The 27,724-nt window shown below is 44.7% G+C and overlaps 1 pseudogene; it reads left to right on the top strand.

Annotated features, from left to right (window-relative positions):
- Positions 1–6,633: 6,633 nt before the first annotated feature.
- On the top strand, positions 6,634–6,900 carry LOC147724989 (small nuclear ribonucleoprotein G pseudogene; annotated as a pseudogene).
- Positions 6,901–27,724: the final 20,824 nt, after the last annotated feature.

Raw genomic sequence — 27,724 nt, 5'->3', positions numbered from 1 at the left:
AGAATGGCCAGCTGCCCTTCGGCCCTCAGGGCAGCCAAAGTCCACGGCGATCAATGGGCCAGCCGACCCACACGGAGGCCGTCCGGCCGGGTGGGCACCAAAATCGAGGCCCCGGCTTCTCCTCATCGCACTAGGCAGCACCCCTCGCTCCGCCATCTAGTCGCGCCCGACCACTCGGGAGCTCCGCCGACTGCACCGGAGGATCCCTGGCACCGTCAGCAATATCTGCCCCGCATGGTTTGTAAGTCTTGGGCTCGGGGGCCAGGATAAATTGCCAGATTAATTGTGGGCCGGCGGGAGCTCTAGCAAGCTGCGACCGCCATCGCCGCTCGCGAAGCCACGCCCCCCTACCCTGTATAGTTTTATGATTAACTTTCTCATTGTAGGTGTAGTCAAGAGCAACTGTAAAAACTGTAGAACAGGAAGTTCTAGCGGATATGTAGTATAATGTGATTTCATTGCCAGTCTTAGCCTATGAAAAGTAAATTGAAAAACTAGAGTGGGTTTAATAATATAGTGGAAATCATCAGCGTTGAGAAAAGTGCCGCCCGGGTAAAGGTCCTGCATTGTGGGTAAGCCTGCCTCTTTGAGTAATCTCAGGGGGCCGGCCTCTTGTGTCACCAATAAAGCAGCGTGATGCATCACGAGCATTGCTGGGGCATATATAGGTAGTTTATTAGCAAGCTGGCCTATTTATTGCACGTTGCAATTGTGGTATCTAGCATGTTTATTTCCTTTTTGGAGTGCCACATCGCATGTGGGTAAAAAGACTATATAGAGGGGTCCGGTAGACGTCGCCCTCTCCAACTGCCACATGTGGGGTGTATGCATGGGGGTGTAACCAAAAAAATGCATACTGCGCTTGAGCACCCAAGTAATATATGTACGGGTCCGGTGTACTGAATCCTCCTCTATCATAGTCAAGTGTAAGGGTAGCCCAACCCTAGCCTGTTTACCTCCCCAAATCAACCGGAGCAGAGATGTCCACAATGTATTAAAAAAAATGTTGGTTAGTGTTATCGTTACATTAGCAAATAAATATAGAAAACACGGCAATAACACCATTTTTATGATTGCTATGCGGTCCGCTAGGGACAGTGGCACTACTATTCATTCATCAATTTTCTTGTCCAGTGTGACACATGCCCTCCCATAGTACTTGACCGGATCCGGTGTCCAAACTAACGGGTAGTCCATAGGTGGAGGGGGGTTCACTGTCAGAGGGATAACAACTGACTTGTCCCAGTTAATACTCAGGCCCGATAGCAGTCCAAATCTAATGTATTCTTGTAACACCTGTGCCAGATATTGAGTAGGTTCTCTGATGAAAAGCACCATGTCATCAGCATAAAGGGAAATACCGACTGGTCTATGATTAAATTTTAGAGCTGTTTTCCTGTGCCGTTGGCGTATCACACATGCCAGAGGCTCAATTGCAATAGCGAACAGTAACAGTGAGAGGGGGCACCCCTGACAAGTGGCATATTTAATAGAGAATGGTTCGGATGTTAGACCTCCCACACGGACCCGCACTGAAGGGTCTGCATACAGCAGCCTCACCCAGCCCAAGAAAAGCGGTGGAAACCCCATATGCTGTAGAACGTGGAACATATAGCTCCACTTGATGGAATCAAACTCTTTAGCCGAGTCAAGCATAACATCCGCAGCATTTAGTTGTGGGTTGAAAACATGCAGCATCGCAAAGATGGTCCTCAAATTGTGAGATGTGGATCACTCCGGAATGAAGCCAGACTGGTCCGGCAAGATGAGACCAGGCATCAATGGTTGGAGTTTAGTGGCTAGTATTTTAGCATCTATGTTGATCAGCGAGAGAGGCCGATATGATTCGCATGCATCAGGAGGTTTGTCCTTTTTTAAAAGAGTGACAATTAAAGCATGATGAAGGGATGGAGGAAGAACCCCGGTCTCATGCGCCACCGCATATACCTCCAGTAGATAAGGTGTGAGGAGATCTGCGTATTCTTTATAATATGTTGTGGTGAGTCAATCCGACCCGGGTGCCTTTGCGTTAGGTAGGGCAGAGATCGCTGAATTTGTATTTTCTTCAGCCAAGTGTTATATAAACAAATATATATTTATTACTAACCACTCTCTACTAATCTCTATGTGAGATTAGAACACAAAGCATGCAATATTTAATCAAAAGAACAACAGTAAATATCAAAATACACAGCAGGCTCCAGGGGGAGACCGAACTATAACTAAGTAAGTGGTATAACAACCACAACTTCACGAGACACAGTGCCTAGAGCACGTAGAATCTCTGGGACCTCAAGGAACAACCCATAGGAGTGACTCAGGAGACCCACGGAGGACAGGTGCAGTGTGGGAACACAGACACGTGCTCTGTACAACGCTGTGGGAAAGTCGCAGTTGGATAATTACAATTTAAGGACACTTCGGAGAGGACATCTAGCAAACCCTTTAGAACATAGAAGGTTCTAAGGCCAGCACCCTTGTGAGTACCGAGATACCCAGGTTATCTTTCCCAGGGGAGCTGGGTGCATTGGGGTCAAGTGGTGTCGGAAACCCTTGTCGTTTTCAATGGCATGCTGCAAAGAAGTACTGCTGCCGGGAAGATGCAAAGTGTCCGGTGGAATCCAAGCCTGGATCCGAGGTGAGAAGAACCTGAAAGCAAAGGGGAAATAGTCTGGGTCACTTCAGAGTGACCAGGGACACGATAGGCGAATGCCCACCGATGTTAGGTGCTTCAGATGAGAAGACAGGATGCTTGACTCTTCAGCCACGGGCACCAGGAGACGTCAACGATGACCAAAGTCCAGAGGTGAGCTGTCCCATGAAGGATGTTGAGTGCTGAGGGATCAGTGTCCAGATTGAACACCACCAAACATTGGCAACTGCAACCCACGCGGTCAGAAGAAACTGCCTGTAGGAGAGACCGGCAAGGTCTAGGAGACTCTCCAAGCTTTGGGGAGTCAGGGCATGTTTGAAACAACCAGGGAAGCCCACGGAAATTCAAAGTAACCCTCGCCAGGACCCAAAGGTCAACGGACCAGGGATCGCAGAGGACATCAAGCTAAATCACAAAGTACCAGCCCACAGAGCACTCGTGGAGTGGGAAATTGAAATCTTCAGTGGAAAGGCTGCTCAGGGTTGGAACTACACGTAGTACAAAGCACAGTCTCAGGGATTGCCAAAAAGCATATGCTGCTGCAAAAGTACACTGTGCACAGAGGTTCGGATTGCACAGCCCCCACAAGGGATACTGGTCTCAGAGTGGCTGAAAAAGGAAATTGACCTTGTGACACTTGGGAACCCACCTCCTGTGTTGCAGAAATTTTCAGAGTCCTCAGGAGCTTCGGAGCTGCAAACTGGTCAGATGCGTTTAGGTGCATGCTGCTGCAGGAGAGTAACTCCTTTACTTCAAGGGAGATTCTTCTGTCATGCAGCGAAGTGTAGACCGTCAAAGTACTTTGTTTCTGTAGCAGAGTTTAGTCCAGGTAAAATCTAAAGTCCTGTGTTCAAGTTTCCTACATTATACTTGTTGGGCTATCTCTGGGGACTCTCCTAGAGGAGGGACAGGACAGAGGGGTGGCTACACCCATGTCCTTTGTCCAGTTTTGTGCCAGAGCAAATGGCTCCTGCAAACGGTTTGCGCGGGACTATGGATGGGGACACCAAGTGTGCCCCCAGTGCAGACTTTATGATACTCAAAGAGTGCACCCACCCAGCCCCAATACACTAAAGCCTGTCTTGGAGGTTGTCACACCTCCCTGTGACAGGAAGCCTATTGACCAGCCTTCCTCTGGCCGAGCGAGGCTCAGCAGCTGGAGGGCAGACTCATGTCTGTGGCTGACAGCATCCATTTTGTTATGCCCCGGACGAGAAAGCTGGTACCGGGTATACCGGTGATCCACATATGTCCCTCTAGTTGGGTAGAATCATACCTCCCACACCAGTTACTGGTGTGGAGGTATGATTCCAAGGTTTTGACAACAAACACAACATGTTACAAGCAGCCATTTTAAAGTTAGCATTTACCGCAAAGTTATGCTCCACTGAGCCCCCTGCCGCCTCATTGCTCCTATGAGCTTTCTGCAGCCTTGGGGATCATCTGAGCTCCCTGCAGCCTAATTGCTCCTCTATTCCCCCTGCAGCCTCAGTGCATCTCTGTCCTGCAGCTTATGAGCTCCTCCTAGGCCTCCTTCAGCCTCATGTGTGCGTGAGTTCCTCCCAGCCTCATTACCTCTTTGAGGTTCCAGTGGCCCAGGAGCTCCTCTGAGCCCCTTTAAGCCCTGGTATTCCTCTGAGTCCTTACCGCCTCAGTGCACCTTTGAGCACTCTGCAGCCACAGTATACATCTGAGTTCTTTGCAGCCTCAGTGCATCTGTGAACCCCCTGCAGCCTCAGTGCTCCTCTGAGACCCTGCAGCCTCAGTGCTCATCTGAGCCTTTTGCATCCCCAGTGCCCATCTGACCTCCCCTGCAGCCTTTGTGCTTCTCTGATCCACCTGCAGCCTCAGTGCTACTCTGAGCTATCTGCAGCCTCAGTGCTCTTTTGAGCTCCCCGCAGCCTCAGTGCTCCTCTGAGCTATCTGCAGCCTCAGTGCTCCTCTGAGCTCCCGGCAGCCTCAGTGCTCCTCTGAGCCCCCTGCAGCCTCAGTGCTCCTTTGAGCCCCCTGCACCCTCAGTGCTCCTCTGAGACCACTGTACCATCTGTACATCTCAGAGCCCTCCGCAGCCTCAGTGCTTATCTGAGCCTCTTGCATCCCCAGTGCCCCTCTGACCTCCCCTGCAGCCTCAGTGCTTCTCTGATCCCCCTGCAGCCTCAGTGCTCCTCTGACCTCCCCTGCAGCCTCAGTGCTTCTCTGATCCCCCTTCAGCCTCAGTGCTCCTCTGACCCCCCCCCTGCAGCCTCAGTGCTCCCCTGACCCCGCTGCAGCCTCAGTGTTTCTCTGATCCCCCTGCAGCCTCAGTGTTCCTCTGACCCCCTGCATCCTCAGTGCTTCTCTTAGGCCCCACAGCCTCAGTACTCCTCTGACCTCCCCGAATCTTCAGTGCTCCTATGACCCTCGCTTTCTCAGTGCTTCTCTGATCTCTCTGCATCGTTGGGACTCCTCAGAGCTCCTTGCAGCCTCACCGTGCCTCAGAGCTCCCGCAGCCTCACTGCTGCTTTGAGCCCCCTGATGCGTCAGTGCTCCCTGATGCCTTAATACTCCACTTGGCTCCTTACACTCTCAGTGCTCCTCTAGGATCATGTAGCCTCACTGCTCCTCTGAGCTCCCTGCAGGATCAGTGCTCCTCTTAGCCCTCTGCTGCCTCAATGCTCCTGTGAGCTCTCTTCTGCCTCAATGCTCCTCTGAGCGTCCTGCAGCCTCAGTTCTTCTCTGAGATCTTGCAGCCTCAGTGCTCCCCTAAGCCCCTGCAGACTCCATACTCCTCTGAGCCCCCTGCAGCCTCAATGCTCCCCAGAGCCCCCTGCTGCCTCCATACTCCTCTGAGCCCATGCAGACTCCATCCTCCTCTGAGCCCCCTGTAGCCCCAGACCTCCTCTGAACTCCCTGCAGCTTTGGAGTACCTCTCAGCCCCCTCCAGCGCCCCCTGCTTGACTCAATGCTCCTCTGAGCCCCCTTCAGCCTCCGTGCTCCTCTGAGCCCCTCGTAGCCTCAGCGCTCCTCTGAGCCCCCTGCAGTCTATGCTCCTCTGAGTCCCCTGCAGCCTCAGTGCTCCTCTGAGTCCCCTGCAGACTCAGTGCTCATCTGAGCCCCCTGCAGCCTCAGTGCTCCTCTGAGCTCCCTGCAGCCTGTGCACCTCTGAGTCCCATGCAGCCTCAGTGCTCCTCTGATCTCCCTGCAACCTCAGTGCTCCTCTGAGCCTTCTGCATCCTCAGTGCTCCTCCGAGCCCCCTGCATCCTGTGCTCCTCTGAGTCCCCTGCAGCGTCAGTGCTCTTCTGCGCACCTGCAGCCTCAGTGCTCCTCTGAGCTCCCTGCAGCCTCAGTGCTCTTCTGCGCACCTGCCGCCTCAGTGCTCCTCTGCGCCCCTGCAGCCTCAGTGCTCCTCTGATCTCCCTGCAACCTCAGTGTTCCTCTGATCTCCCTGCAACCTCAGTGCTCCTCTGAGCCCTCTGCATCCTGTGCTCCTCTGAGTCCCCTGCAGTGCCAGTGCTCTTCTGCGCACCTGCAGCCTCAGTGCTCCTCTGCGCCCCTGCAGTCTCAGTACTCATCTGATTGCCCTGCAGCCTGAGTGCTAATCTTATCCACCTGCATACTCCGTTCTCCTCTAAATGACCTGCAGCCTCAGTGCTCATCTGATCTCCCTGCAACCTCAGTGCTCCTCTGAGCTCCCTGTAGCCACAGTGCTCCTCTGGGCTTCCTGCAGTTTGTGTTCCTCTGGGCTCCTTGAGCCACACTGCTCCTCTGAGCTCCCTGCAGCCTCAGACTTCCTGTGAGATTCCTGGAGCGTCAGTGCCCCTCAGATCTCCTGCAGCCTCAGGGCTCCCTTGAGCCCCCTGCACACCCAGTGCTCCTCTAGGTGCACAGACATAATATCACAATATTATTTTGACCTACATTAATATCGAGTTTTAAATATTGTAAGAACAGAATATCGACATCAAGAATATTGATGACTTGTGTGCTTTGGTGGATTCGGTCTTTCTCTTGGCTTCTCTGGAGAACAGGCGCCAACATGAGCAAAGCACACCCACCTGAGCTCAAAAAGTTCATGGACAAGAAGCTGTCATTAAAGTTAAACGATGGTCGCCATGTCCAGGGCATATTGCAAAGCTTTGACCCCTTCATGAATCTTGTGATTGACAAAACTATAGAGATGGCACCTGGAGGCCAGCAGAACACCATCGGAATGGTGGTAACCCGAGGAAACAGCATTATCATGTTGGAAGCACTGGAGAGAGTATGAGTGCAACAATAAATTGTCTGTCTATGTCTTCCCCCCCACCCCCATTGAACCTGCATTCCTGATGTGCTGCGGACTCATCTGGACAGTTTGAAAACCCCACTTTATTTTTGGTTTGTTTAGTTTTTTTTTTTAAATACATTTTTTGTAACCGGAAAAAAAAAAGAATATCGGTGACCAGAATATCGACCTGAAGGTAAAAAATATAGTTTTTGTTAATATCGAAGTTAGTAATATCAATAGCAAAAATATTGATGTTAATATTATCGATTTTTATGTTAGTGTTATGTATTTTAGTATGTATTTTATATGTATGTGTTCCACATGTTTTGTTATGTTTTGATTTTTTTTTAAATATATGTATTAATTGTTAAGAAGTTAGTAAATTTTGCGTTTTAGAACTGTAGCGTGTTGTGGGTTTATAGGGGAATAGGGTGGGAAGTCATTTAATTATAGTAAATGAATTCATACATTTTAGAAATTATCAATTATTTTTAATACAATTGTGCATTTTAGTTCTGTAGCTGGTTGTGGGTTTATAGTGGAATAGGGTGGGAAGTAATGTAATTGTAATTAAGAAATAATTCATTTTTATTTATTGGTATTGATAATTTATTGTTAATTAATTATTAATTGGTAGTTAATTTTTAATATCTGATAATTATATTGTATTCATTTTTTATAGGATCGAATTGTTGGTTTATATGGGAATAGAGTGGAAAGTAAATTAATTATAATTAGGCTGTGGGGTTTTAGGTTTAAACCTATAATAACTGATAAAACCCCACTGAAAGAAAAATACCCCTCACCGGTGAAAACATATAAACACTGAAAAAACACCTGCACAACCCCAAACTAAATGCCATTCAAAGAAAGGAAAAAGAAAGTGAAAGAGTAAATTTGTTATTACTGAAGGGGTCAATAAAATGTAACTTTGTTATACAAGCTAGCAGTAAGAAAGACTGGCTAACATTATTCTGCTTGAGTTTTGTTCTTTAGGGATGTCACTAAAATATTGGTTCTTCCTTTTACTTTTTTCAGTTTTATGGCCTTTGGTCTAAATATGCAGGGTTTAGTTTCATGTTTTAGGTCTAGTTAAATTATTTTATAAACTGTAGAGAATCAGGACATATCAAACTCATATTTGATATTTTGGCTGCATTTGATTCTTTCATTGATAGGTAAAATGGCTAGTTTCATAATAATCTTTCCTAATATGTGTCATCACGTTTACTCACAGAGAATGGGTAAAAACCCTTAATACATCAGACCATGGTTTCTGGTGGGTCAGTATTGATAGTAGGTGAATTGCCAACACCTCAGGCTTTAAACATTAAATGCAAGGTATAGTGACAAGTATATATAGATCACCAAGCATCTGGGATAGTGGTAAAAACGTGACACAAGACTTTTGGAAAACATGGAATGCTGTGTCACTTGTTATGCTCTGCAAAAAAGGTTCTTTCCAAGTTCAACAAAGATTGGAGTGATATTGTTTGTATTTGCAGTGATTCAGCTACGTATATAAAAAAAATTGTGTGATGACCTGTCAAAATTGATAACGAGCTGAAGTGATTCCCTGTAGGAGATCCTTGCCACTTGTTAGATGGTATGCTGAAAGCATCTTTACAATCTTCAGAGTTAATGAGGGATGCTGTTGACTTTTTAGTCCAATCTGGTGCACAGTTTTCTTATGCCCAGGAAATAAAACGCAAATATTTATCATTTTGTGCTTTATGCGGCATCAAAGAAAGAGTCATCCCAACTGTGTCCCTTAGCTGACTGTTCTCAGCCCAAGAGGCTATGAATGCTGAGAGGGCCTTTTCACAGATGTTTACATGGGAAGGAGAGCGCGAGCGCACATGACCAAAGACTCACTGAAGAAGTATTGCATGGTGTGCTACAATAAGATTTGCAAAAATCTCTTTGGACCTCATATACACTATATGTACACACTCTATATACCATGTTCTTTCAGTGCAGAAAGCAAGCAACGATAAAAGCAAAACATTCCATAAACACCGGAAAAAAACTTTTTCTGTTGTTTTTAGTGGCATGAAAATGTGTAACCACTGATAACAACTGTTTTTTAAGATATTGAAAACACTGAAAAAACCCCACCAGAATTTACCAAAAATAGAAACTGAAAACAGGACAGCCTAATTATAATAAATGAAGAATTTTTTTGGGGGTATTGACAATTACTTTTTTGTTTAATTATTAATTGGTGATTACTTTTTATTAATATATTAATTGTGTTAATTTAGTTTAGGAGCGGGTTCTGGGTTTATAGGGAAATAGGGTGGGAAGTAATGTATTATAATCTAGTAATTATTAATATTTATGGGTGTTGATGATCACTTTATTGTTTATTAATTAATAATGGGTAATTTAACTATTATGTATTGGTATTGATAATGTATTGTTAATTATTAATTGGCAATTAATTTTTAATAATTGATTAATTGATAATTATATTGTGTTCAATTTTATGCGGAGTGGGTTGTGTGTTTATTAGGGAATAAGGTAGGAAGGTATTTAATATTACTAAAGTAATTATTAATTTTACTTTATTGGTATTTATACATACTTTATTGTTAATTTATTAATAAATCATTATTTATTCAATAAAAATATTTAATTGATAAGTATGTTATTTTTAACCCTTACACTTTCCCTGCTGTTGCACTCTGTGGAGTGGGAATAATAATTTTTACCCCTATGCTATCCAACACTTTCCCTATTGCTGCCCTCTCTGGAGTTGTAATAGCAATTATAACCCCTATGCTATCCAACACTTGCCCTACTTTTGCACTCTTTGGAGTGGGAATAGTAATTTTTACCCCTACGCTATCCAACACTTTCCCTACTGTTGCACTCTCTGGCGTTAGAATAGTAATTTTTACCCTTACTCTATCCAACACGTTCCCTACTGTTGCACTCACTGGAGTGGGAATAGTAATTTGAACCCTTTCGCTATCCAACACTTTCCCTTCTGTAGCACTCTCTGAAGTGGGAATAGTAATTGTTACCCCTACGCTATCCAACACTTTCCCTACTGTTGCACTCTCTGGAGTTGGAATAGTAATTTTTAACCCTACTCTATCCAACACTTTCTCTACTGTTGCCCTTTCTGGAGTTGGATTTGCAATTTTAACCCCTACGCTATCCAACACTTTCCCTACTGTTGGACTCTCTGGAGTTGGAATAGTAATTTTTAACCCTACTCTATCCAACACTTTCTCTACTGTTGCCCTTTCTGGAGTTGGAATTGCAATTGTAACCCCTATGCTATCCAACACTGTCCTTTCTGTTGCACTCCCTGGAGTGGGAATAGTAATTTTAACCCTTTCGGTATCCAAAACTTTCCCTATTGTTGCACTCTCTGGAGTGGGATTAGTAATTTTCACCCCTATGCTCTACAATATTTTTCTGTATTGTTTTAGTTAATGTTGTGTATAATTTATTTTAAAAACATTAAACATATTGTAGTTTTTTAATTTGTTATATATATTTTTTATATTTTTATTTATATTATTTTTGTTTGTGAATATATGTATTCATAATTTATAAAATGTTTTAAAAAAGTTATGTTATTAAAATATTTATTTTGGAATATTAATAAGTAAATATATATATTATATTTTAGATGTTTAATTTATTTTAACATTATATGCATGAGTTATTATTTTTAAAAAATTTTTAATATGTTTAACTGTTTCTTTTAATTATATGTATGTACTTTATTTAACATTATTTTTTTAACATTTAAAAAAACAATATTTTTTACAACAATATGTTTGACATTGATAATTTGTTCACAATATTTCTGTACTTACCATGATGTAGATAGGCTGTCGATATTCTTGACTTCAATATTTTTGTCAATATATTATTTTACCTCTATATTGTTGTAGTCGATATTTTGTCAGTAATTCACTCCTCTGCAGCCTCAGTGCTCATCTCAGCCCCCTGCAGCTTCAGTGCTCCTCTGAGCCCCCTGGAGCCTCACTGCTCCTCTGAGCCCCCTGCAGCCTCAGTTCTCCTCTGAGCCCCCTTCAGCCTCACTGCTCCTTTATACTCCACCCCCAGCCTCGGTGTTCCTTTGTACCCCCAGCCTCAGTGCTCCTCTGAGCTCCTGAAGCCTCACTTCTCCCTTAAGCCATACCGCTCCAGTTCTTCTCCGAGTTCCCTGTGGCCTTGGTGCTTCTGTGTACCCCCTACTGCCCTCGTTCTCCTCTGACCTCCCTGCAGTCTCAATGTTCTCCGTGGCTTCTCCTGCTCCAGTGTTACTCTGAGCCCCATGCAGCCTCAGTTCTCCTCTGAGCCCCCTGCCTCAGCAGAAATAAGAACACCAAACACCCAATAACGATTTTTAGATAAGTATGATTATATTTATTTTTTGTTTTTATCTTTTTCTATATCAAATTATTTTTGCAGAAAAACAGGCTGTAGTACAATACAAGCATTAGAGGTTCAAAAGTGACTGTTGTGACATTAGGTGATAGAAGTGAAAAAACTGGAAACAAGAAACTAAAAAAACTGAGGCATAAATAACACAAATTAGTGACCAGTATATTTAAATCTCTGTCCATGTGTATAATTCCAGTAGTAACCTGACCAATCAACTTCTTATGGTTACATTGATTTTGGACATGAGAGAACAATACGTTGAGGTTTCAACCAAAAATGTCTGTATTATAAGGACATCACGAAGAGTCTTCTTCAGGACAGAAGGGAATGTGACAGCCTAATAAAAGAAAACAAATTGTTTAGATGTGTGTGTTTTCTTAAATCAAAATGACAATAAAAATGCAGGGTCATGCATAGACTCACGAGTCGTGGAAAATTTATGAAATCCTCCAATACTAGATAAGTGCAATTAAAGGCGTCTTATCAGCGCATCTATGAATGAGGTCAAAGATTTAAATATATTGGTCACTAATTTGTGTTATTGATGTATCAGTGTGTTCTGTTTCTTGTTACCAATTTTTTCACTTCTATCACCTCATGTCACAACAGTAACTTTTGAACCAACAATTCTTATATTGTATGACAGCCTATTTTTCTACTAAAATAATTTGATACAGAAAAAAGATAAAAACAAAAAATATATATACATACTTATCTAAATATCGTTATTGTGTGTTTGTTGTTTTTGTGACTATTGCATGTTTAAAGGAATTAGCTGCCACCCGATGAAACCATTTTGTTGACTATAACTTCAATATTTTTTTTTCAGAGGGACACTGGGTTACCCCATTGACTTTAATTGTCAGCAGAAATAAGGCCTTGCCACCTTTGAACCCTGGCCCTATAGCTCGGCTGTTAGAAGCAGATGGAGACTCCCAGTCCTGCTCCCCTTTTGGCAGATGCACTGGCCAGAAAATTTAGTAAAGCAGGAGGTGTGTCTACCATCGCCCTGTACCACCCCTCAGATGGGACAGATGAAGTAAACCCCACTTTTCACTATCTTCCAACTTGAGTATATGAATATTAGCCTTTTAGGAGTCAGGGTATTCCCACCCCCTCCATGTGGGTTGAACATAACCTAAAATACCCTTAAATTCAGTATGCAGGTCACTGCCCGAGAACCTGACTTCAGGTGTGATGAAAGTAAAGAAGATGACGGAAGACGAATGCTCGTGAACCAGGAACTGAGCCCTGCTGCAGAAGAAACCATCAAAAACCCTGCCACCTGCAGAAAGGACTCGATAAATGCAGCTTGCTGTCTTTCCCAAAACCTGAAGGGGCCTCCAAGAAACCCTGGAGCCCCTCCAGCCTCCATCAATTGCCAATAACCTCCATTTGGGCTTGAGTCTGTAGTCCCCCAGTGAAGAAACACAGTTGTTGAGGACCCGCACTTCGGATTGACGCGACTCACTGCTGTAAGAGAACTCTGACATCTACACGCCTCCATCAACTTGAGGGATCCTCCCAGCAGTGTGACTGACACTGTAAAAAATTCAACTATGATGAAAAAATGTTACGACAACTAGCAGTACCGTCTCACTATAAGAAATTGACATGTAATCCAACCAAAAGACTATCACAAGAGATTGAAGCCTTAAGCAAATCAGGTCTTGAAGGTGGTTGGCTAAATGAAAAGGAAGCTGCTTTTCTAATTAACAAAACACCCACGGTGCCTGCAATTTATATGCTACCAAAGGTGCATAAAGATCCTGTTAATCCGCCCGGCCGACCCATAGTTTTGGGCTGTAATTCAATGCTAAAACCCCTAGCTCAATACTCAGATTATTTTATCAGACCTTTTGCGATAAACTAGACTTCTTGTATAAGGGACACCATGTCTGTTATCAACGCTGTAGAAAACTTTGACTTTGATCCCCAAAATGACCTTTTAGTTTCTATGGATATAGAAAGCTTATACGCTAATATTCCACAAACAGAAGTGTTGAGCATTCTCACCAATCTCTTAGAAATGTGACCCAGACCGCATCATTACAGAATGTGTTAGGATATCTCTTTATGAAAACGTCTTTTTATTTCAGAACACATTCTACTAGCAACTTAAGGGAGTTGCTATGGGTGCAATTTTTGCTCCAGACATTGCCAATATTTATGTTTCATGTTTTGAAAATGACCATTAGTGGCATGTATCTAATCCATTTTCCAATAATATTCGAAAATGGCTTCGGTATATAGACGATGTCTTTATGGTGTGGCATGGTACCACCCAGCAACTATTGCATTTTCACACATGGTTGAATTCAAGGAACCCCAACTTAAATGTAAATTGTAAATTGATACTTGTATAGCGCACTACTCACCCGCAAGGGTCTCAAGGCGCCTGTACGAATACCACTGTGGAACCCATCCTGGCTTTCCCTGTGAGGCGTCCACTCCTGGGCACCCCCAAGGTAGAGGCCAGGCATCCTTAGCGCTGTGGGGGCCGTTGTGGAGATTAAGCAAGCTATTGCCCAGAGTTGGACTCCATGATTGGAATAGGCACGAGGCGAGAATTATCAGGTCCGTGGAATTTTGAGCCCAAGACCCGCGGAGGCGGGGAATTGAACCCTGGTCCTGGGGCAGACCTCTGCATCAGGGTCTGCCGCTCTAACCATTAAGCCACACTTCTCCCCTTACAGTTCACTATTGAACATGACACAAATGAGATGCCTTTTTTGGACATAATTATCAAAATAGATGTTGACAATCATCTATATACGACCTTATTCACGAAACCCACGGCCAGAAATACCCTTTTAGGCTATGATAGTCATCATCCGCAAGCTTTGAAAGACGGGCTACCGTTCGGCCAATTCTTGTGTCTACGCAGGAATTGTACATTTAAAGAAGACTATTTCTGTGAGGCAAGAAAGCTCAAAGACAAGTTACATGCCCGAGGCTACCCGTCTAAACTACTTAAAAGATCAATGAAAAGGGCGTGGTATAACAACCGCCAAGCCATATTAACAGTTAAAGAACACCAAGATAGATCAAACACAGTCTTTGTATCTACATTTGGCACACATTCCAATGCCATCAAAAAAATCATCTCAAGGCACTGGAATCTTTTGAAATCTATCCTGGAACTAGTACAAAAGCCAATGTTTAAATTTAAGAGAGGCACTAATCTTCAGGACAGACTCATACACGCCTATGAAGATACAACATCTAAAGACACAGTGAATAATATGAGACAATTAGTGCCACTGATTGGTCATCATAAATGTAATATGTGCACTGCCTGTGCGACCACCACAACTGTTAAAGCTTGCAAAATTAATGATGTCAACTTTACAAATAAATCATTTTCTAATTTTAACACCACTAACGTGGTATATTGTGTACAATGTCCCTGCAAACTCCATTATATTGGTAAAACAATTTAACCAATTAAAAAACACATTCTGCAACATCAGTCGCGTATTAGGTGTAAAAAGGAGAATGCCCCTTTAGTAGACCATAGTCACGATTTAGGCCACAAAGAGACTGACATGCTCTGGTGGGTACTTGAAGTTATCAAACCCGGTAAAAGACAGAATAATGTAGATAGAATCTTATCCTTACGAGAAGATAAACTAATCTGCTCTGCTGATACTGTTAATCGGGGATTAAACTCAGCTACTGAATGGCACGCCCTTGCATGCTTATCTTGATGATCCATCTATATAAAGTTCTCTGATGAACAGTTGTCTGATGTCATTGTGTTCATCCTTAACATCCTAAAATGTCATGATATTTATCAGATTAAGTGTATGATTTTTTTATTGACTAGCTAATTTTATGATCTGTGTTGATTGACTAGTCCATAGAAGCAATATGAAAATGATGTTTCTTCACGAATAATTCATAGATTTTTATCTGAATGTACGGTGTTCAGTCTGAACATTTCGAATGCCATGGCATCTATCATAGAAAGTGTATGATTTGTGTTGACTAACTGTTTTCTACTTAGTTCATAAGCTAAGGAACACAGGAACGATGGCTTTTGACTATTTAATGTCAAATATATAATAACTGGTTGTTTCTTAGCCACAGTCCATCAAATGTTACCATTGCATCTTATGTCATTATTACCTTTAAGCAACAGTGTGAACATATCTAACAGCCACATGATAGTCAGATAGAAATAGATGCTCACTTCATCTATAGGGTACCTTTAATATAACTATATGAAGGTCTCCTGTGCATATGTGAACTATTGAACAAATCTTTCACTTAGCACAGAAGTCACCGACAATATGCTTTATCTATTAGAAAATGATATTTCCACATGCCTTCACTATATCGCATAGGAGAAATTATATTTCCCAACATGGGGCGTGTTGTAATTTGTAATATATAATTGATTGTGTTTAAAACAGACATTTTAATAATTTTTAACACAACATAGATAGAATGTCGATTTATTAGATGGATAAGTGGACAGTTTGTTCACATTTTCTCAAGATTTCATTGTTTAACGGCATAACTTTTGCTTAGAAGTTATCCATTTAATATTGTGCCAATCTAAAGTTGTATTACTTCTTTAAGATGGCGCCCAAATATTTGTTTTGCGTTGCGCATTTAACTCTGTTTAGCATTCACCATTCTAAGATGGCGCTTGCTGGCGAACTCTTAGTCCCCTTGCGCTCCAAACTTGCATTTAAAAAACGGATGAATTTCGCTTCCGTCTTGATCTCGACATTGACGGGAGTCCGGTTATGCTGCCACAACTCTCTGCCATTTACTAAGGTAACCAACTATGAGACACGTATTAGCGGCTTGTTAACCGCTTTTGAATAACTTAGACCCGTCATTTATTACAATATTGTTGCACACCTGTCTTTGCAGACTTGCAACGGACCGGCATTCAAGTGCCCCGTGTCTATATCACGACTTTTTACCTCAAATCAAGGTAAATGGTCATAATTGAATTTCTCCCTGAATGTTTTTTAATATTATTTAAAAATATATCTATTGATCTAATTAAGGTTAAATATATGTCTTTTCAGACCACAATTGTGCGATAAACTATATGAGAAGCTTGTGAAGCACCTTACCACACAATTAACTATATCGACCTGTCGCCTTGACGCCTGTCTATCTTCCGATCTATTTTGGCTACGCACTTCGTTAAAGACTGCGTTGGGACTGAGACAACATTTAGGTATTTAACTTTCATGCTGCCTTGTTGAACTATAGCCACCTAATTTAGACTCTATGTCCAACCCAATCTTTTTATCTTTAGAACGCAACTCCATTACATTAAAAAAAAATGGAGATCGAAACGCCTTTAAATACTTCAGTCGTCTCAAGGAAACTCATATTGTTTGGCCTTTTGAGGTATGTCTCATATCCTCAGATGGATATCATGTGCCATATAGAAAACGTTTGAGCTATAAAATATGTTTATATCTCTCCCATTCAGGATGTGCTTGCTTTTCACATTAAACCAATAGTTGTTTATACAGTCTCAGATTGAATGTAATTTTTTCATTGACCAGTTGGAGCTCTACATATATATATATATATATATATATATATATATATATATATATATATATATATATATATATATATATATATATATATATATATATTATTCTTTTACTCTGCTGGTTTTTGAACAGTTCTTTAAATTGGATGAACTATGAACCATAGAACTATTAAATACGATCATTTCTTCAACTAAACATTAGATTGTCTAAAGTATATCAATCATCATTATTGTTTTTTTAATACCAAGATGCACCTAGGTGAAGTTGTGACATCAGGATTTGAAATTAAGCTCCTTTTCCACCTAGATATTGTTCTATTTTTGTTTTAAATGATAGGAATGTGATATATTGATACAATTCAAAATGATATGTATTATATGGATTCATTTTGAAAATGATTGAAGATGACTATTGTTATTGTTTGAACTGATATCTTTTGGAGATTTTTTGACATATTGGTAATTGTAAATATATCTTTTTGTTTCATGTTATCATAGGGCATTACAAATATAAATAACACAGTCCTGAGGATGGTCTCGCAGATGGATACATAAGAGACCGAAACGTCAACCATCGCCTTTTCCTAGTAATAATTTATTTACAACTTTGATTAAAAATGAAAGGTGTCATTAGGATCTACAGTGTTATATACTAATGTATTGCTGATATTCCTGTAGTCCTGTTCTTATATTTATACTGATAAACTTTTGCCTTTTCTATTTGATGATAAATTCAATATTTTTCATATACACCCGTTTAGTCTTGTTTTGTTTTTCATTTTTTGTTTGGTTTTTGATAAATTGCTTACATTTTTAGAAATTAATCTATGATTGAATTTTCAACCTTGGGACCATTAATTTGTCCTTATAATTAATCTTAAATAATCTGAATTCTCATTTGAAACAAATTCCCTTCAAGGCATCCTTTACCTTTCAGTTGACACTGTAAACAGCCCCACTCTGGTGAGCCTGTACCCTCCTGCCAGTGACCTTGATGGCATGAAGCATCATCAGTGGCACGCCCACCTCTTCAGTGACGGACTGCCCGCACCCAACTGGTAGCCTGACCGCTGCTGGTGCCGACCAAGACCAGACCACAAACTCCAGTACACTTTAACCAGGTGAAGTCTCAACTGCATGCTATGCCTACAAAGAAACTTCATCCTTGCAATAAACTCAAGCTTTGACCTCCAAGTGACTTTGGTCACCTGGAACTCCTGGGCGGAGTTGTTTTTTAAAAATTCTTTTTATTGAAAAGTAATTGCAGAACGAATACATTTAACGTCAATTTGATGCAATGCATTTTTACTGTTTGGAATATGCCACAACATAGAACAGACATCAATTGTAGCATCACTCTACTTCTCAGCCGCATTGCAAGTGTCTTCACACTCCATTATTCCCCTTGGAAGGAAGGGCCCTCGATCGGCATACATATCATCCCCCTGCTTTCATTCCATTCCCCCAAATCTTGGACCATTTTTGTTGACATCCTCTTCCTTTATAAACCACTCTTTCCGCCTGCATACACCAATCCATATCTGCCTGCCAGTCTCGGAATCTATCTCCGGTTATTCCTCTTCATGTTCTTGCAATCTTGCGCCTATCAACTATACATCCCAGGGAAACCCAGGTTATTTATTTCGCAGTAAGTTCTGTTTTGTCCCAGACATTAAGGAGGCACCATTGGGGTGAGACCCTTACCTCCTTCTCACACAATGTCAGCATTCTCAATGTTATTTTATCCCAGTATTTCTTAAAAATTGGGCATTCCCACCATTGATGTATAAATGTTCCCAGTTGACCACAGCTCCTAGGGCACAATGGTGAGCTTAATGTACCTATTTTAACTAAAGCTGTACTAGTATATACGCTCTAGGTAGAATCTTTAGTTGTCTTAATTTTAAATTGTGAACGTATAGCCACCTCCCGGGTGGACACCAACGCCTCTTGCCACTCTTCGTCTCTCACGTCCCCTACATTGTCTACCCATTTTGAGCGTATTTTCTCCAATTTATCAGGCGAGTTATTCAATATCTTCCTGTATGTCAATGATATCGCCTTGTCCTTTAAATAGTCGTCCAAGAGTCTATCTTCTAAAGGTGAGGAGGCCTGGAGCTCAGTACCGTTGGGAACTGCCTTTTGTAATTCACTGCGAACCTGAAGGTATCAAAAAGATTCCCCCTCATCTAGTTCATAATCCCTTTGAAGTTCAATAAATGGATGATCTTTCCTCTTGCCCACAAATTTCCCACACTAGACAGACCAATCAGGTCCCATTTATCGAACCAAGGATGTTTTCTTAGCAGCCCCAGATGCAATGAATCCAAAAGTGGAGTGTCATTTGTTATAGTATTTTTACACCCCAGTGCAGCTGATGCAGTGTATCATGGTGTGACAGTAGTTGAGGTTGGTGTGTGTCTTGGTGCATTCTTTCTCCCACCATAAACTGCTCTTGAATAATTCCCTGGGGACATAATATGTCTATCCATCCTATCAATCAATCAATCTATTAAAGCATTTGTAAAGCGCACTACTTACCCGTGAGGGTCTCAAGGCGCTAAGGGGAGGGGAGTGCTGCTACTGTTTGAAGAGCCAGGTCTTGAGTAGTCTTCTGAAGGTCAGAAGGTCTTGGGTCTGCCGGAGGCGAATGGGGAGGGTGTTCCATGTTTTGGCGGTGAGGTGGGAGAATGATCTGCCGCTGGCGGTCACTCTTCGGAAGCGGGGGACAGGAGCGAGGGCGTGGTCGGCAGAGCAGAGCTGGCGGGTGGGAGTGTAGAAGCTGAGTCGACTGTTGAGGTACGCTGGCCCGGAGTTGTGGAGCGCTTTGTGTGCGTGGGTGAGGAGCTTGAAGGTAATCCTCTTGTTGACGAGGAGCCAGTGCAGGTCTCTCAGGTGGGGTGTGACGTGGCTGCGGTGCGGGATGTGGAGGATCAGGCGTGCAGAGGCGTTCTGAATGCGTTGGAGCCATTTCAGGAGTTTGGCTGAGGCTCCGTCGTAAAGGGCGTTTCCGTAGTCCAGTCTGCTGCTGACGAAGGCCTGGGTGACTGTCCTTGTTTTGGTGGGGATCCACTTGTAGATCCTGCAGAGCATGCAGAGGGTGTTGAAGCCAGAGGAAGAGACAGCATTGACCTGCTTCATCATGGAGAGGGTGGAGTTGAGGATGACCCCTAGGTTGTGTGCGTGGTCGGAGGGCTTTGGAGATGTTCCTAGTGTGGCCGGCCACCAGGAGTCGTCCCAGGTCGAGGGAGTGGATCCGAGGATGAGGACCTCCGTCTTGTCCGAGTTCAGCTTCAGTTGGATGCTTCTCATCCAGTCGGGGACGACCTTCATCCCCTCTTGGAGGTTGATTTTGGCAGTATGGGGGTCTTTGGTGAGGGAGAGGAACAGCTGGGTGTCATCAGCGTAGGAGATGATGTTGAGGTTGTGCAGTTATGCGACGTGGGCGAGCGGTGCCATGTAGATGTTGAACAGCGTTGGGCTGAGGGATGAGACCTAGGGTATGCCGCAGATGACCTCTGTGGCTTCGGAGCGGAAGGGGGGAGGCGGATGCTCTGTGTTCTGCCAAAGAGGAAGGAAGTGGTCCAGTCCAGGGCCTTCTCTTGGATCCTTGGAGGCGTGTTTGTAGTGTGCGTTGGCAGAAAAGTGTCGAAGGCGGCTGACAGGTCCAGGAGGATGAGAGCTGCGGTTTCTCCGATTTCTAGCAGGGTCCTGATGTCGTCGGTGGTGGCGATGAGGGCAGTTTCAGTGCTGTGGTTGCTGCGGAATCTGGACTCGGATGGGTCTAGGATGCTGTCCTCCTTGAGGAATCTGGTCAGTTGTTTGTTGTTTGTCCTACAGGCTGCTTCTGCTTGTGGCCAGTGTACCCAATGATTCGTAACAACCCACTGATATGCCCAATAGTAATATTGGATTGCTGGGAGGGCTATACCTTCAATGTACCAGCTTTTCATGAATTTAGTCAGTGCTATATGAGGGATACCATTATTACAGAGAAGTGTGTGTATCTCTGATTCTATTGCTTGAAAATACCTTGACGGAACAAAATATGGAGTGTTCTGCAAGATATAGACAAACCGGGAGAGTGCCATCATTTTGTATAGGAAGGCTTTACCAAGTAGTGTGAGGAGCAGTGTCTTTCAGTGTTGCACATCTTCTTGTAATCTACGTAGGGGGTAACCACATTTTTTCCATAAAAGACTGTTGGGTTTGTGGTGACGTAAATCTCCAAGTATCAACACCCTTCAGTCACTCTTCACCCTTCACAGACCATGGGAAGGTTCATGCCCAGCCTGCAAAGAATACATATGAGCGACTTGTCCCAATTAATAGTGTACCCTGAGTATTTTTAAAAATGGGTAAATATGTGCTGTACTTTGTGTATTGAGGAATATGGTTTGGCTAAATAAAGCAAAATATCATCAGCATATAGGGAAATTCTGTCTTCCCATTCCCCTGTCCATTTAAGTCCCCTGATGAGTGGATCACCTCTGATCCAGACTGCCAAAGGTTCTAACACCAGTGCAAATATTAGTGGAGAAAGTGGGAAACCCTGTCGCGTCTCTCAGCAATTTGAAGACTGATGATCTTCCCCCATTCACTGTAACTTGTGCTAGGGGCTCTGAGTAGAGAAGCCTTATCCATGACAAATATTTTATCCCAAATCCAAATCTTTTCAGGGTCACAAACAGAAAGGGCCATTCAATCATATCAAATGCCATTTTGGCATCTAGTGACATTAGTACTGCCTCTTTTCTAATAGTCTCTGCCCTACCCAGTACTCCATTGAGGTGCCGCAAGTTGAGTGCTGTATTTCTACCTGGTCTAAAGCCAGATTGATCGGGGTGGACTAATGTGTGTAGCAGGGGGGACAATCGAGTAGCCAAAATCTTGGCCAGAATCTTAACCTCCAGATTTAACAGGAATAAGGGTTGATAGGAGCCATATTTTTCAGGGGGTTTTCCCCTTTTGTGTATTACTACAATATTGGCCATTCTCTGACTTTCTGGTAGGGTACCTCTTGTTACACTCTTTTTATACCTCTTCACCAAATACGGGGCAATTGTGGATGCATTTATTTTATATAATTTGATTGGTAGTCCTCTCGGGCCATTGCTTTCCCGGCCTCTAGATCCCCAATTGATGTATCTCTTCTTTTTCAGTCAAATCAGACTCCAAGCTTTCTCTATCTGTAAGCTTTTAAGGATGGAAGATCAAGGGTGGCCACAACTCTTGAGCCCCAGTTTGAGTGAACATCCCTGATGATGTATATATCTGTTTGAAATATTCTGCAAATGCTTCTGCTATTTCTTGTCTATCCCTAAGCGGGGTCCCCTCGCATGATGTAATCTCAAACACCCATCTGGAAGCCTTTTCTCCCTTTTTCAACCATGCCAATAATTGGCCTGCCTTATCTCCAACCTCATATATTCGATGTTTGGTTGCTCTGTATTGTACTGTAGCTGCTTCTTTAGCAATATCCTTATTTGTTTTCTGTTTAATCTGTGTTTGGTGTCCGGGGAGTCTAGCAATATTAACTTGGACTCTAGCTTGCTAATTTCATCTTCTATTGCGAGAAGTTGTTTCCGTTTTTCTTTACTACGACAGGTTATTGTAGAGATTCCTTGCCCCCTGTTTACTGTCTTGTGTGCTTCCCACATCGTTTGGGCTGAGTCCACTGATCCTTCATTTTCTTTGAAGTAGTTAGTGGTGGCCTCAATCAGACCCTCTCTTATGATCGGTACCTTTAGGTACCATGGAGTAAATACCATTCCATGTCTTTTAGAAGATGGCGTACCCCCATAGCGTGCGATCACTGGGGAGTGATTGGAGATACCCCTTGGGATATGACCCTCTTCGCTGTACATTGAGAGCTGACCAGCTCTTTAAAACATATAATCTATGCTGGACAGACATCCATGGGCCCCAGAGTGAAAGGTAAATTGGAGAGATGTGGGATTATGGACTCTCCAGACGTCTATTAGGCCCATAGCCCTCGAATATTCTTCTAGCACCTTCCTGGAGGCCTCCCTTAGTTTGGTTGGATTTCTATCCAAGTCTCCGCTAATGGCTGCATTACAGTCCCCTTCTATTAATAATTCTCCCTCTGGTGGAGGGCGCTTCCGGGCGCACAACCGTAATGGCCGCGCAATAGAGCAGCTCCGCCAGACCGGGCGGTAATATACACTTCATATCCATCCTGACTCACAGAATCAGCCCATAAAGTGCCGGGAAAGAGAACGAATTGTGCCGGCATGCAGCGGTGAGACCAGACGACAGCAAGCCTGCTCCAGAGTGGAGTCGGACACTTGGCAAGTCGCGCGTGGACGGCAGTGGTGAGAGGCTGGAGTGCCAAGCCAGCTGCTCGTGATGGGAGAGGACGGGGCTGCCTGGGCCTGTAGCGGTAGAATGAGAGGAGGAGGCAACGGCCTACCTGGGAAACGCTGCTGCCCGCAGAAACGCCGCGACATCAAACAGCGGTAATAAAAGCGTGCAGGGATCTGGAGTCATAAACTACAAGGTACGGAGCGAGGCGAAAGCAGACGGGAGTGGGCAGGGCCCCTACAACGATACCGGGCACGAGAAGTGCTGCAGGGCTAGCGAGGCGACTTGGGCTGGGAGGAGAAGCCTGCTTCCCCCACATTAGCCCCTCAGAATAACTGAGGTTTGAGACTTTGGCAGCGGGAACCCAACATACCCGACGCCATTCCAGACCTGCAGGGGATGTGGAGCTGCCATATTAAACACGGGACAGCGCACCGCGGAGAGAAGGCGGCATTGCATGCTGACCGCCCCAGCAGCCCACCAAACATGTGCTGAGGAAGAAAAACGAAGTGGCTTATATACCAAGGCAGTGGGTTCCAGCAAGAACCGCCACTGGGATGCTAGGGACAGGCCGCACGTAGACAGCGGAACCGCCATTTTTGAAACGGAGCTGCTCACAGGGGCACTGAGGAGGACCCGGTAAGAGGTGACAACCTGGCATATAGATAGCTGGCCCTAATTGCCCGGACAGTGAGAGCTCAGACAGGAGAGGGTATTGAACAGTGCGAAGGGCTGCCCTGTTGGAAGAGCATAGCCATCGGGGCCTGGGAGGCAGAAAGCCCACAGACAGCGACGCCGCCATCTTATAACAGAATAGTACACTGCACCACTGTAGAAGCCCACTGGATAAGCTGCGTGCCGGCGCAGGAATAGCTAGCCTTCCCATATATCACATGGGGGCTTGGACGTGGGAGAAGTGCGCTCTAAGGGAAGGAGCGAGCAGTCCACGCAAATACGACTGCACATACCGGAGTGCCTGGTAGCGCGCAAATAGAGGCCCATGCGCTGAGATCCAGTGAAACGAGTGGACTATGACAGGGGGGGGGGGCGATTGCATAGGTTCTGTGTATTGTGACAACTGGCAGGGAGCACTTGAGCCCCGGTAAAACCACAAGGAAAGATAGTGGAATGCGAGACCTGCCAGCCAGCCTGTGAGGCGGACCAACGGAGTGGAAAAGCCCAAAGAGAAGTGCACCTACAACCGAGGGGCTACAACGAACTTCAGCTGCACACGCAGTCCCAAGCACGAGAAGGACAGCCAATATGGGGGGCTCCGATGCCAAGCAGCTAAATTATCGTTTGATGCTCGCAAACCACCTAATCCCAAATCGGCGGAGAGGATGGACAATGACGTGCCTGAACAACAGGAAGAGGACTGGAAATCACTGTTGCTTGGGATGAAGCAAAGCCTTGCGTCCATAGACGCTTAAATGGACACCATGAATGCCAGAATGGACTCAGTGGTGACTAAACTGAATCAGCACGACCAGTGGATCAAAGAAACTGCGACCAGGGTGTCAGAGCTAGAAGATGGAACAGTGGCAAACAGAGAACAGATGCTCCAGATGGACAAGCTCCTGAAATTAATAGTGGATAAAAACGAGCACTTAGAGGCGCGCTCTCGAAGAAATAATGTATGCGTGCTTGGACTGGCCGAATCTACCCATTCTGGTAAAATGGAGGACTTCATGGAGAAACTGCTAGTTGATCTATTCGGATGCCTTCTCCGCACACATGATAATAGAGAGGGTGCACCGATCACTTGCAGCATGTCCACCACCTAGAGCGGCGCCGCGACCTATCATAGTTCGATTCCTGAACTACCGAGACCGGGATACGGTGCTGAGAATGGCTCGGGAGAAACAACCAGTGCGGTACGTTGGCGTTCTATCCAGATTTTATACAAACAGGGCAAGAATCCCGCCGCAGATTCCCTGTGGTGAAGAAAAAGCTGGTGGCACAGAATATTCCCTACGCCATGATGTACCTAGCAAAACTGGGGGTCACTCACGGTGGTAGACAACATTTTTTTGGCAACCCCCAGCAGGTGGAGGATTACCTCAAAAAGATACGCCGAGAAGCATCCCAAAGCGCGGAGGAGCGTGGAAGAGCCAGATCCCAATCGCCTATGCCTAATACGGACTGAGGAACATTGCAATTTCCTTCACACCCTCAGATAACTAGGCTAGCAGTATGCCGATGAACTGGCACATTTGGTGATGTACGCTAATGATGTTTGCATTCTGTTGTGTATCGCCTGGTCACTCACCTCCATCCCACTGAGCTTGTCCACTTTCTTGAGCGGAGCGATGGGCGGGTGAAATAGAGGAGGGAAGAGGGCAGGTGTGAGCCCTTGGTGACCCCCGTATGAGGGCATACACCATGGAATTCAGTTTAAAGAAGTTGGGGAGAAGGGGAGGGGATGCAGGTTGGGTGGGGGGAGGGGAGAATGCCTGGCAAGTTGGGGGAGCCTGAGTGGGTGGAGGAGGTGGGAAAGGGAACGGGAGAGTTGTTTGGGAATGGGTATGGCACTGAAGCTGAGGTACTTGTTTGTAATTCCAGAAAGCTCAGAAGAGAATGGTGGATGTTATAAAGGATGGCAGTGAGCTCACAGTCATGACTTGGAATGTAAGGGGGTTGAAAAACCCAAGGAAACGAAGGCAAGTGCTAGGATACCTAGATAGGCACCACATCAAGTTGGCCCTCTTGCAAGAAACGCACCTAGACCTGAGAAAAGAGCATAGGTTTGCGGGCAAAATGGGCACCTCACCAATGCTCAGCTTCTTACGCAGGTTATTCTGGGTATTCTAGAGTGATGTGTATATTAAACAAGAGAGGAGTGCAGTTTGTAATGGGAGGAACCGACATAGACAACGAAGGTAGATATTGCCTGCTCTGGGGGAAGCTAAACTCGCAAAAGGTGATATTCGTAAGCTATTACGGACCCAACACAGACGACACACACACCTTACTTACCTTATGCAGCAAAATCAAAAGCATAGGCACAACTTACGTAATGTGGGGAGGGGACTTTAACACTGTGGTTGACCTGAGACGGGATAGATCCCATGCCTCTCCCATGCACTACACCAACTCGCACCGCATCCTAAAGGATATAATAGACATGCATGACCTGCTGGACACATGGCGGCACAGGCATCCTACCCGGAAGGAAGGGACACCCCCGCTCCGCAGTACACTTAACCTGGGCAAGGCTAGACTACTTCATAGTATCGGTTGGCATGGCACACTGAGTGGAAAAAGCTGAGCACCTAGACCGAACCTATTCCGACCATTCACCTGTGAAAGTGATTTTGCGGACTCCGAGCGTACAGGCCCTGTTTCTTAACTGGAAGCTTAATCCCTTGCACCTGCAAAATACAGTGTTCAAAGCTGAAATGGTAAGGGACATTCGAGAAAATCCTAGACTCTGTAGCAAGTCTCACAACTGTGTGAGAAACATTTAAAGTTACTGTACGCGGCTGGTGCATATCCATGGGAGGGGGTATACTTAAGGACCTGCGTACGGACCTATATAAGTTGGAAGGGGAGATTAAAGACCTAGAGGAGGAGCTGGCATCGGGAAGGGCGGGAGACGACACACGGGCCAAAGTGCGCTCCAAAATGGCGGAATATGAGGAAGCGGCCGAAAAAGAGGGAAGGTACAGAGGGAAAACACACTGGGCATGACTCTACAGTGAGGGGGACCGCCCGGAAGGTACTGGCGAGTGCGGGAAGGCCCCCTAAATTCACAAATTATATAACTAAAATAAGAGACGCACAGGGGCAAACACACAGGAACTTAAAAGGGCAGATGGACACCTTTGTCGAGTTTTATAAAAACCCTCTACACATCTCAGAGGGGTACTCCCCTGGACCTGGAACAAAACCTGGATGACACGGCTGTGGAGTGGTTGAGAATCACACAGCAAAAGTTCCTGGGGTTGGGTCTAGAAATAGACGAAATTAAGGACGCAATAATGGCCATGAACTCGGGGCGCGGGCCAGGTACAGACGGATTGCCAGTGGAATTTTACAAGTCTTTTGTGACTATCCTTGTCCCTATTCTGAGGGCAGTATACTATGAGGCATTGGAGGAAGGCAGATTACCTGCGACTATTACGGAAGCACAGATAATCTCACTGTTAAAGCCCGGGAAGACTCCAAACTCCTGTGATTCATACCGACCCCTCTCATTACTAAATTGTGATTCCAAGATCCTGGCAAAGGATTTTGGCCACTCGTCTTAATTTACTAATGGAATGCATGGTTCTGCCTGACCAGGCGGGATTTGTTCCGAACCGTGCTACGTCCCATAATTTGAGGACCCTCCTGGCAGTACTGCTGACATAGACCCCGAGTACTTGGCGGTGGAGGTGTTCCTGGATGCCACCAAGGAGTGCGACTCTTTAGAGTGGGACTACTTGATGGGAATCCTGTGACGCATGGGGGTACCGCCGGTCTTTCTTGGGTGGATGCAGCTACTGTATCAACACCCCCGGGCCAAGGTGCTACTGAATGGAAGCAGGTCCGCAAGTTTCGCCATAACGAGGGGCA

This window comes from Lissotriton vulgaris, chromosome 4_1, assembly GCF_964263255.1.
Source record: "Lissotriton vulgaris chromosome 4_1, aLisVul1.2, whole genome shotgun sequence".
NCBI classification, from domain to species: domain Eukaryota; kingdom Metazoa; phylum Chordata; class Amphibia; order Caudata; family Salamandridae; genus Lissotriton; species Lissotriton vulgaris.
Note: the sequence above shows the minus strand (reverse complement) of the source record. Positions and strands in the feature narration are given on the sequence as shown.